This window comes from Vicia villosa, linkage group LG2 (genome assembly GCF_029867415.1).
Source record: "Vicia villosa cultivar HV-30 ecotype Madison, WI linkage group LG2, Vvil1.0, whole genome shotgun sequence".
In the NCBI taxonomy this organism is placed as follows: domain Eukaryota; kingdom Viridiplantae; phylum Streptophyta; class Magnoliopsida; order Fabales; family Fabaceae; genus Vicia; species Vicia villosa.
In genome coordinates this window covers 87,270,240-87,282,797 of record NC_081181.1, presented here as the reverse complement: position 1 = coordinate 87,282,797, position 12,558 = coordinate 87,270,240, and the positions used below count along the sequence as shown (strand labels likewise).

The following is a 12,558-nucleotide window of genomic DNA, read 5'->3' as shown; positions in this document are numbered from 1 at the left end:
TTTCATTTTAACGTTTACGACACAGTATTAGTTCAAGATATAGCCACGGTTTGGTTATGACCACCTATTTAAAACCGTTGTTATATGTTATGCATTCTAAACCATTTATCTAGCCACGGTTTATTTCTGTATCATTACATAAATATGTCATTTTATATATTTATATATATTTATATATATATATATAAATATATATAAATATATATTTATATATATATATATATATATATATATATATTATATATATATATATATATATATATATATATATATATATATATATATATATATATATATATATATATATATATATATATATCAATATAAAATTAACAATAAAATTAACATTAAGGTCAAAAGTATGTTTTTTTTTGTAGTGCCACTAATAATAGTTGGATACTTAAGTTTTGATGTCATCCCAAATTCAAAATTCAAAACAACCATATTAAACACAAGTTTGGCTCAAAAAAGAGTCATCCCAAAATAACCAAAAAAAGTTCTAATAACTGGCTAGCTAGATAACATAAAACAACTATTCTTCTTGATCTTCTCCTTGCTCTTCTTCCACATCTTCTTCAACATCTTCAGCACAAACTTCTTCCACATCTTCATGATCATCACAAGCTTCTTCCATATCTTCATCACTATCTGCTTCCTCTCCACCCTACAATAAACATAACATCATTCAACATTCATAAGTGTACTAACCAATAAACATGCATAACACCAATGATGATACAAATCTGCTACTGAAGTAACATGTGTTTGAAACAAACAAATCAATGTTAGTAGCATTCACACAACTTGTACCAACCAATAACACTATAAGCTACAACAGTAAAACAGTAATAGGATGCTTAAAATCAAACCTATATAATTAACTAATAAAATCAGTTTTTCACTATTCGAGTAAGATAACCTTCTATTGTTTTTGCCTAAAGCAAATCAAATAGAATCTTTAATCATCCATGAAACTTTACATGATTAATGTGATTCCCTTATGCCATTTGGGCCACATAGTACAAACCAATGATGATACTTCAAAACTTCAGTTCAATTGGCATCAGAAAATGAATTACATCAATGTTACTAGCATTCACAAAATTTGTACCAACCAATAACACTATAACAAAAGGCTTAAAATCTGTAAAACCAATAACACTATAACAAAATTTGTACAACAGTAAAACTGTAACAAGATGTGATCCCTGCATAATAAAACCAATAACACTATAACAAAATTTGTACAACAGTAAATCTGTAAAACCTATATAATTAACTAATGAAATCAGTTTTTCACTATTCGAGTAAACACTTAATGTGATCCCTGCACTTGTTCATCCATGATAACCATACAATTTCAGAAATTCAATGATAATTGAGTTTCTTAATGTGATCCCTGCACTTGTTCATCCATGATCCCTGCACTTAATATGCCCTATACAGTTTCTAACTAATTCTTGATAATTCAGTTTCTAATTCAGTGCCCTATACACTTGATAATTCAGTGCCCTATACAGTTTTTAATTCTTGATAATTCAGTTTCTAATTCAGTGCCCTATTCAGTGCCCTATACACTTGATAATTCGGTGCCCTATACAGTTTCTAATTTCAGAAAACACTTTATAATTCAGTGCCCTATACAGTGCCATATGCTGCAATTTTGTAGTTTAGAGTATACATGTTCGCAATGCGGAATATGAGTTGATGCAAACGAATGTGGATCAGCAGGAGCAGCAGTAGAACTAATGGAACAACCCATAGCACTTGCCATCAAATTAGAGATCTCCTCGTCACTCATATGTGGGTTTTGTTGCTTCATCATTGTCTTAAATAGCGCCTTCATACCATCCATCTCCCTCTTCATGCCAGCCACTTCATCATTATGCTGCCTTTTAATAACCAGAATTTCTTCTTTTCTTTTAAGCAATGTAGGTGTTATTGTTCTTCCATAGCAACGAACTCGTCCAGATTTTTCTTTCCCAAACAAGGAGTTAAATGTCTCAGATTCAGTTGAATTCTGAACTGATTCTTGAAGCTTAGACTAATTAAAAAATATTCACATTAGAAAATATTCACATTAGAAAAATAAATGATTAAAGGCAAATGTTGATTAAAGGGATAATCTGTCTGGCTTACAATTACACTTGAAGTTTCCTCATCCAGCTGTTTTCCTTTTCGACTTTGTTGAGTCTCAATGAACATCTCTGCCTGGCTAACTTCCTTTCCGTCCTCTTTCTTAGCACGCTACATTGGTTGATAATAAACACATCAAAATATGAATCACTCAACCAATACATAATTGTAAATTGAAGGATGTATAAACAACCTACCAGTTTTGCACGAATCCTCGCAAAGTTTGTTGGGCCCATCCGATGCATATACTTTTGCTTAGCTCTGTTCACAGCATTGATTTTGCTAATTTTCTACATTCAGAAACAGCAAAATTAGGGACAGCAAATGTTAAATTACAGAATTAAATATTAGGGACAGCATTGATCAATTGCTAATTGTTATCTTACTTGGATGTTATTGTTCTTCCAATAGGATATCAATTGCTTGAAATGAACTTCAGGTACGGTCTGGGGACGATGCTTCAAAAACATGTGCCAGGGACATAATCAATTTCTATCAGTATGTACCAAAACATGTGCTGAGCAACCAAAAAATGACAGGGACAGAATTATTGTATATAAATGGAATTAAACTACACAAGCCAGGGACAGAATCTTTGCAATAATTATTGTATATACATTATATACCTAACATACAACTAATTAGGTAAGAAAAGCACTAACATGATTACTGATTTATAAAATTCATTTTTAGACGGCAACGGCATTATATAATCATATACATATAAATCAAAACATTCCATGATATATACTACCACGTATTAAAATTTATGTGGTGAAGCCTAAAAGAACACAAATTGTTACCTTAAAACAGAGAAATGGAGTCACACACAAATAAAATGGAGTTGTCGCTTTCCTTCGTCTCCTTTGAGGGAATTGAGCTGTATCAATAACAAAAAGGAATCAATAACCACACTACAGCTATGCTACGCAACTTAATAATACACAAAATTAGATTTATAAAATTCATAACAGAGTCACACAAATTCATAACAGATTTATAAAATCAATAGCCCTGTGTTTGAAACAAACAAATGCTGCCTTTTAAGTAATCTTCAGTAGCAGTTACACACAAATTCAATCTGCAGTCAAAAGCGATATCATGACTGAGAATACCTGGTCTCAAATACCAGAAGGAGGATTTCATGTTTTTTATAATATTTTCTTTCTCTTTCTGCTACATTCACTAAATATGCATAAGAAACTTCCACAGCTTCATGATTTTTAGTTTACATACTGATAGAAACTTAAAGTATGTAAACTGAATGGCCACTTAAAAGCGCAAGAAGTGTACATACAATAGCACAGACTATATATATCAGATACCGAAACTTAAAGTAGACATTTCAATAATTGAATTGTTCTACGCCAAAGAAAAACAACAACTAATTACAACATAAGCGACACTTCCTTACGAGATGCACGAACATTAATAGGACCCAATATAAGTTGATGCAAGAAAATTTAAGAAAACAAACAACTAAGTAGTAGTATGAACAGCAGCCACAATAGTAGTGACACATCAGTTCATCAAATCAAGTCACTAAAACATACAATCAGTTTTAACATTGAATCCTAAAATTATGTATTGTGGATTGAAAGTAGTTACTAGTTAGTCCCAAATCCCAAGCCAAGAATCAGTTATATCATTCTAGCAAGATTAGTTTTGCCAAAAAATCACTTTTCTACTTAAAGGTCATCAAACACAAATCATTCCGCTACAAAGTACATGTCAAAATCAACTCTAGCAAGATCTAATCCAACACAGAGGAAAGCAGCAGCAAACACAAATCTAAGTGAGCTCAGAAACAAGTTAGAACACTGACCTTAGTGCCAAAAGGACCTTCTGGATGATCTGTTTCAAGAATATTCCTCCCCTAAACAAACAAACAAAAAATACATAATTACAAACTTCCTTCAAATGAATAATCTATAGTATATTGCAGCATAATGGATCCTCAGAGTAAAATTCATAAATTATCATACACATACACATATCATAATAACAGATATTCTTCTAATAATCACAAGAAATTCAATTCAATTCATGATATTAAGCATAACTAGCATTCTGATTTCGTCCCAAACAGAAAATCAATTTTAGATTTAACAATACTAACAGTCAAATATCGGAAATAGCAGTTTACTTGAAGCGGTTTTTCAAGTTGACGAACTGGTTCATAGGGTAAAACTTTTGTCATGGTTATGGAACTTGGTAGGAATTCCGGGGAACGTGTATTGTGATTATACTCTTTGGTGCAATCGGCTTATCGACTTTCTTAACTGTTGACTTTGTATGTGTCGGGAGAGTATATTTTGTACCCAACCATTTATATTGAATCTCATTGCTTATAAAAAATAAAAATAAAAACTATTTTTTTTAAGCAAGTTGTATTGATTAAGAACGAATATTCTAGAAACTCGGTTACAAAAGGAGAAGAAATCCAAAACAAAAAATTACCCACCAAATTGAAGCTATCTTAAGTAATACAAAGTAACTGCTAGAAGAAGATATTGACCCTTGAAGGTCGATTTAAATTTTAAACCCATCAGTTCTTCCCCTTCACAGTCTTTAGCATCATGAGCTTCATACATAGTAGAGATTGATCTAAAAATATTTCCTTTCCTGATCTAGTGATCTTGATTTCAAGAATCACACTTGCTTCTCCGATGTATTTAGAGCTTGAATGGTAGATCCAAATATGGGTAATCACACACGACCTTGTTTTCTTTCTCATGAAATACATATTCTTTTGCTTGGTTCATATAGATTACTTCCTCCAAGTCATCATTTTAGAAAGAAGTTCTAATATCCATTTGATGTATTATTAAGTTATAAATAATAACAATTGAAATCAATACCCTAATGTATGAAATTATAGTAATCGGAGAAAGAGTATCGAAGAAATCTATATTTTCTCTTTTCCTATTACATTTATCCACAAAGCAAGCTTTGTATTTATCAATGGTTTTAGTTTATATTTCCAAGCTCATCTACAACTTATTTCTTTGCAACCAAGAGGCAATTCTACTATATGTCAGGTCCTATTAGATCCAATAGAATCTATCTCATCGTAACGTAAATGTAATTTCATATATTACAAGGATTTTTGAAGACTTGTTGAATCTTTTTCTACATCATAGGCATCAAAAAGGGTGTTTCTTATCACAAGAATGGGTTTCGATTAACTGCCCCTTATTTTTTCGACTTTAAATGAAAATTTATTTATATAAAAGTCAATATCATTTGATTATGTGATCACTTTTACGTTTAAGTCATATAACTTACATGCCTTACTATTTACTCCATATCAAGTGAATACAAATTTATAGGCTCTACTAGTGTGTTTAACTCACTTCCGATCAAAAATCCTAACAAAATCTAGATACCCCGAGTTATAAAATAAGACAATTTTGGTTGTCTTTTCCTCAATATCCCATTAGGGCATATCATATTTTAATATATGGAAACTCTTATTACATGTTATCATGTTATCATGCGGAAGAATATGCAGAGCAATGAAGAAGAAGAGATAGCGCAAGAGCGGGAAAAGAAAAATGAAAATTGAATTAAACTATTCTGACCCAGTTACATTGTTTATATAAGCAGGCCTATTAGTGGGCCTTGCCCGATACAAATATATTGGGCCTAAAGTAATAAGATGGTAATGACATATGTGCTAATAGCCCCCCATAAGCTAGGGGTAAATGGAATGTAAGCCTAGGTTAGTTATATTCTGCAGAAAGGGAGCATAGTCAAGTGGTTTAGTAAACACGTCCGCGAGTTGTTGCTGGGAAGTGACAGGTAGAAGATGAAATAGTTTTTGTTGTAGTTTTTCGCGTACAAGATGGCAATCAAGATCTATGTGTTTTGCCGTTCATGAAATAAGGAGTTGCTTGCAATGTGCCTAGCTGATGCGTTATCGCAGTATAAGTTTGCAGGACTTTGAAAGGGAACATGGAGGTTGTTGAGAAGATTGGTGATCCATTGGATTTCACAGACTGTGGTAGCCATTGAGCGGTATTCTGCTTCTGTTGAACTTCTAGATACGGTTGCTTGCTTCTTCGATTTTCATGATATAAGAGCAGAACCTAAGTAAATGCAAAATCCAGTAATTGAGCGACGTGTGTCTGGGCAGGTGGCCCAGTCCGAGTCAGAAAAGGCCTTGATGTGTAGTGGTTGTTTGCTGGGGAAGTGAAGTCCTTGTCCAGGGGCAGACTTCAAATATCGTAGGACACGATGTGCAGCTTTATAGTGATCTTCAGTGGGTGAGCTCATGTGCTGACTTAATTGTTGAACCGAGTATGCTATGTCTGGTCGTGTGTTAAGTAGATATATTAACTGTCCCACAAGACGTCTGAACCTAGTAGGATTTGTCATGAGGGTTCCAGTTGAAGAGAGTCGTGTATCGCGACTCATTGGTGCAGAAGCCGGTTTGCAAGCTAGCTGTCCTGTATTGGTGAGCAGATCAAGTATGTATTTCCTTTGGTTGATGCTGATTCCACTACTGTTTCTGACAATTTCCAGTCCTAAGAAGTACTTCAAAGGACCAAGATCTTTGATATGAAAGTGTTGGTGTAAAAGCTGTTTTGTTTGGTTGATGATACTGAGATTGTTCCCTGCAATTAATAAATCATCAACATAAATGAGTATAAAAGTATAATGTTCTGCAGACTTGTGAATAAATAAGGAATGATCACAAGCACATTGTCTAAAGTTGTTGTTTAGGAGGACTTGGGAGAGCTTCTCAAACCACTGCCTACTGGAGTGTTTTAGGCCATATAGTGATTTGAGGAGTTTGCAAGCTTGGTTTGGTGTAGAGTTATGCATGCCCTTGGGTAAAGACATGTATACTTCTTCATCCAAGTCCCCATGTAAGAAGGCATTGTGAACATCCATTTGAAAGAGAAACAAATTTAGAGAAGCAGCTAGGGCAAGAATTATCCTTACAGTGGTTAATTTTGCAACAGGGGAAAAAGTGTGAAAGAAGTAAATACCTTCAATTTGTTTGAATCCTTGTGCAACCAATCTGGCCTTATGCCTTTCTATAGTACCATCAGAATTGAATTTGGTCTTAAAGACCCATTTGCAACCTATACTTTTCTTACCTGGAGGTAATGTTGTGACAATCCAAGTTTTGTTTGCTGTCAAGGCTTGGATTTCATCATTCATGGCCTGGATCCAATGTGGATGGATACAAGCTTCTTTGTATGAGGTGGGATCAGATGCAGTGGTTATGGCAAAAATATAAGCATGATGTGCAGCAGATAGATTGTGATAAGACATATATTTGGAAATATCATACTGAGGTGTACATTTGTTAATATTGAATATAAAATCTTTTAAATATGCAGGTGTGGATTTTAGCCTAGTAGATTGTCTAATGCCTGTTATGGCAGGTGAGGAAGGTTGAGTATTATTGGAATCAGGGGCATTAGTATGGGAAGAAATAGGGGAATTGGGTGGATTGTTATGCACAGTTGGTTGGTTATGTTCTGATGATGTTGTATCAGGTGTAGGAGTGTTATTAGGTGGAGTTGTGGGGCTTTATGTAATGTCAAATAAGAAGGGTATAGTGGATTGGATGCTGGAACATGTGTTGTCAATAGGAGCATTGTGTTCTTCTAAGGCTTTATAAGGAAAAGAAAATTCATGAAACACAGTATTTCTAGAGGTAAACAGGGCTCTTGTTTTGAGATCAAAAAGTAAGTGTCCCTTGATTCCTAGTGTGTATCCTAGAAATATGCATTTTGTAGCCCTAGGATCTAATTTGTCTCTGTTCCTAGCCAAAGTAGATGCATATGCAAGACAGCCAAAGGTTTTGAGATTGTCAAATGTTGGAGGTGCTTGAAATAACATTTCATAAGGTGTTTTGTTATGGATGGTGGGACTGCATAATCTGTTTATGAGATATGTAGCATGGCAAAGAGCAAATGACCAAAAACATTTAGACAGGTTAGCATGAAAAAGTAAAGATCTTGTGACTTGTAACAAGTGTCTATGTTTCCTTTCAACTATGGAGTTCTGTTGAGGAGTTTCAACACAACTTCTTTGATGTAATAATCCTAGGGAAGCATAATAAGATGGCATAATAAATTCAGGACCATTGTCACTTCTTATAATTCTAATTATGCCAGAAAATTGTGTTTTACAAAAAGTTATGAAGTGTTGAATATGCTGCCTAGTTTCAGATTTATTGTGCATGAGAAAAGTCCATGTGTACTTTGAAAAATCATCTACAATAGTTAGAAAGTATTTGAATCCATCTCGTGAGGGAATAGCAAAAGGCCCCCAAATGTCCATGTGATGTAAGTCAAAACATTTAAATGATATTGTGGTACTAGTAGGAAATGGTAACTTGCATTGTTTTGAGAGATGGCAAGTATGACATGGAGAATGTTTGTGAAATGTGATATCTGTAAAATATTTAGACATAGATGATAAAACCTCATTGGAAGGGTGGCCCAAACGATGGTGCCACAAAGAGTTATTGTTATTACTGACAGAATGTTCAGAGATGATATTATTACAAGTATTGGAAAGCTTAGGTAAAACAGGTGTTCTATATAATATGTAAAGGCTGTTAAGAGGAGTGACTTGGCCAATCTTCTGCTTGGTAGACACATCCTGTATGTAACAGGAATTGTGTAAGAATGTTACACTATAAGCAGAATATTGGCAAAGTTTAGAAATCGAGATAAGGCTAAACTGAAATTGTGGTATATAGAATACATTGTCTAAACTAAGTAAATCACTGAATTTTACATTGCCAGAATAATGAGCAGTTAGGTGTTGGCCATTGGGCAGATTAATAGAGACAGGTCTTATGGCATATAAAGAGGAAAAAGAAGCAAAATGAGGACATACATGGTGCGATGCGCCTGAATCCAAAATCCATATAGATGGATTAGAGAGAGTGTTACCTGTGGTATTCATACTTGAGATTGCCGGCTTGTCTTCAGTTGGAGTGTCCTTCTTGGATTGCTTTAGAAGCTTTAAGAGGAGTTGATAATCCTCTTTGGAGATAGAGGGAAGAGAGTCTGCAGCCAGTTGTTGTTTTTGTTCAGAAGGGTTCTTTGGATTCTTATTGCGATATCCCGGTGGGAATCCATGTTTGAAGTAGCACGTTTCAATGGTGTGATTGGTTTTGCTGCAATTAGTGCACACCATTTGAGATTTCCCTGATCCACGGCCTTTACCTTTGAAGCTTGTGTTGTTGGCATAGAGGACAGTAGAGGAGGGTGTGGTTGAGATTTGCTGTTGTGCAATTAACGAATATACACGGCTAATGGGTGGTAGTGGATCAAGAAGAAGGATTTGTGTGTGAATGTTTTGGTAAACGTCATTCAATCCTTTCAAGAAACAGGTTACATACTCCATCTGTTTGAAATTGCGCACTGCTTTTGATAAATCACAAGTGCAGGTTACAGAACAAGAACAAGAAGGGGTAGGTCGTAAAGTTTCTAGTTCATCCCAGAGAATCTTTAAATCCGTAAAATAAGTGGATAGGGATCGATCACCTTGTTGTATGGAGTGAATGTCACGAAGAAGATCAGAAACCCTAAAGTGATTACCTTTAGTGAATCTTTCGCGAAGATCTTCCCAAAGATCATAAGCAGAGTCGAAATAGATAGTACTCTGTGCGATGTGCGATGACAAGGTGCGATTTATCCATGAAAGAACCATGCTATTGGCGCGTTCCCAGAGTTCAAAATTGGCGTCGGATTCCGAGGGTTTGGGGAGGGTGCCATTGATGAAGCAGACCTTGTTCTTGGAGGTAAGAGCGCGTTTCATCGATTTGCTCCAATTGTGGTAATTGTTGTCATCAAGAGGTGGTGCGACAATGATAGCTCCAGGGTTTTCGCCAGGGTGAAGATAGTACGGATTTCGTGGATTCATGGATGGATCTTGTGTTGGATTGAGTAGATCAGTGTTATGGATAGATTCAGAATCGCTTCCGTCAGAGGCCATGAAAGGTAAGGAGATGCAGGTATGAAAACGAAAAGGGGAAAGAGATGAATGATATGAATGGGTTTAGTCTTCTGATACCATATTACATGTTATCATGTTATCATGCGGAAGAATATGCAGAGCAATGAAGAAGAAGAGAAAGCGCAAGAGCGGGAAAAGAAAAATGAAAATTGAATTAAACTATTCTGACCCAGTTACATTGTTTATATAAGCAGGCCTATTAATGGGCCTTGCCCGATACAAATATATTGGGCCTAAAGTAATAAGATGGTAATGACATATGTGCTAATAACTCTACTATATACATAGTAAGCAATCTCCGTAAAATTTTCTCCCACTAGTGAGATGGATCACCATAATTCAACATATTTGCAACGAATAATGCAATAAGAGTTATATACTTTCTTTCCGCTTTACTATTTATTTTAGGAGATTATGGTGTAGTGGTTTCATGTACAATTACACGTTGCTTAAAAAAATTTAATAAAAACTAGATTCATAGTTAGTTCCATTATTTACTACAAAATCTCATAGTTTTGTTACTAAATTATTTTTCGATTTCATTCACAAAAATCTTAAACATATCAAGCGCTTCTTCATTATGTATACATATGTATAATCATAGCGATTATCATTAAAAATGATGAAATAGAATTTATTATTTTTTATTAATGTTCCATCAAGTTCACATATGTTACAATGTATTAGATCTAAAGGCTCAAATTCTCTTATTAATGATTTATGTGACATTTTAGTTATTTTAGTTTGACTGCAAAATTCACACTTTTTAAGTCATTGACATTTAATTTTAGAATTAGGCTTAATTTACTTAAATTATAAATAATGTTCTTATTAACAAGAAAATTCTAGCATGTCAATCATTAAAATCACATAAAGAGTAAATAGAAGGAGCATTTTATTCATTTACATTTAACTTAAACATGTCATCAATGGAATTCCATGTCCCAATAAAAATATCATTCTTAATAATGGTGTACAAGTCTCCATTAATATACTCATTAAACCCTACATATTCAAATGAAACCTAAAAACACAATTATTTTTATTTTCAAAAGTATGGATGACATCCTTCAAAATTAAAGTGTTTCTAGAATTGAACTTCAATTCAACGCCTCTAATACAAGCAACATTAATGGTGTGGGAGTCTCCTAACATAACTTTCTTATCTTCATCATTCGTGTATATTTTGAACATTGCACAATCATGCACAACATATATAACAAGATGTATTAGTGTCTATCCATCAACCATCAAATCCACTTGCCATGTTATTTTCTACGATCATAGTTTTAGAATATCATTGTTATTTGTATTAGAATCTCTATTTATATAATAGTCATAATTGTATAGAAAATGGATATAGAAAGTTACATTGTATATATATCATTAGGAAATAAATATAAAGAAAAGACCTCTGATTCTTACATGGTATCAGAGAGCAATATGTATTGATCCAAATACATAACCCGAACCACGCCGCCTTCTACTTCTAAACCCTAACTATGTCGTATTAATATTCCTCACCCTAACCACCATCACCTTCTCCTTTTTCCTCGTCTCTGTCTAATATCACTAACTCACCATGGATGAAGACAATGAGTCTTCCTCCAGTCCTACTAAAAACTCGACCTCCACTCCTTAGTCAGCCACCACGGTAGTAAGACCATATCCTATCCACCCCGCATTCACCATGTGAAACATCACAAATTTCATCAAAATTACCTTGAGCATCGAAAAGGGCCAATATAACACATGGTCCGAACTCTTCCATGTCCATGCTCGAGAGTTCATCAAGTTATTAATCACATTATTCCAACCAAATCAACATCCTCTCCTAACCTCAAAACCATCGACCCTCACCTCTAGCAACGTCTAGATGTTGTTTTTCTTCAGTGGATTTGCGATATTACATCAGATTATCTGTTTCACACCATTATCGAGTGCGATTTAACCGCATAACAAGCATGTAATCAATTGTTCAATATCTTTTATGACAGTAAAGATTTTAGAGCTCTTTACCTAGAGCAAGAAATTTTGAATGCTCGTATGGAACAATTTCCCAATGCCTGTAACTGTTGTCAGTATCTGAAATCATTATTCGATCGACTCTCTAATGTCGGTGCTTCCGTGTCAAATGAAAAGCTTATTCTTCAACCCATCTCTGACTTCACTAATGCGTATGACACATCCGAAGCGCGTATTTGTTACCTAGATTGTATGCACCCTTTTTACAAATCTTGTTCCATGATCATCCTAGAGGAAATAGCCAAGGCCAAGTAGGCATCAAGTTTGACCGAGAACTCTGCTTTCTCCATCTCTTTTCATAATGATCAATGGTATATGAACAACGGAGCAACTTCTCATATGACATGCATTGGAGGTAACCTCGCATTTTATTTTAATGAGTAATATTACTATTAGAGATGGTCA

The 12,558-nt window shown here is 34.4% G+C and overlaps 1 long non-coding RNA gene across 1 annotated transcript; it reads right to left on the bottom strand.

Moving 5' to 3' along the window:
• Positions 1 to 2,191: 2,191 nt before the first annotated feature.
• LOC131646383 (uncharacterized) lies at positions 2,192 to 2,598 on the bottom strand. The gene is made up of 3 exons (XR_009297454.1): positions 2,523 to 2,598; positions 2,334 to 2,426; positions 2,192 to 2,247 (listed from the first exon to the last, which is right to left on the bottom strand). It is a non-coding gene; the product is annotated as an uncharacterized LOC131646383 (long non-coding RNA).
• Between the last annotated feature and the right edge of the window lie 9,960 nt (positions 2,599 to 12,558).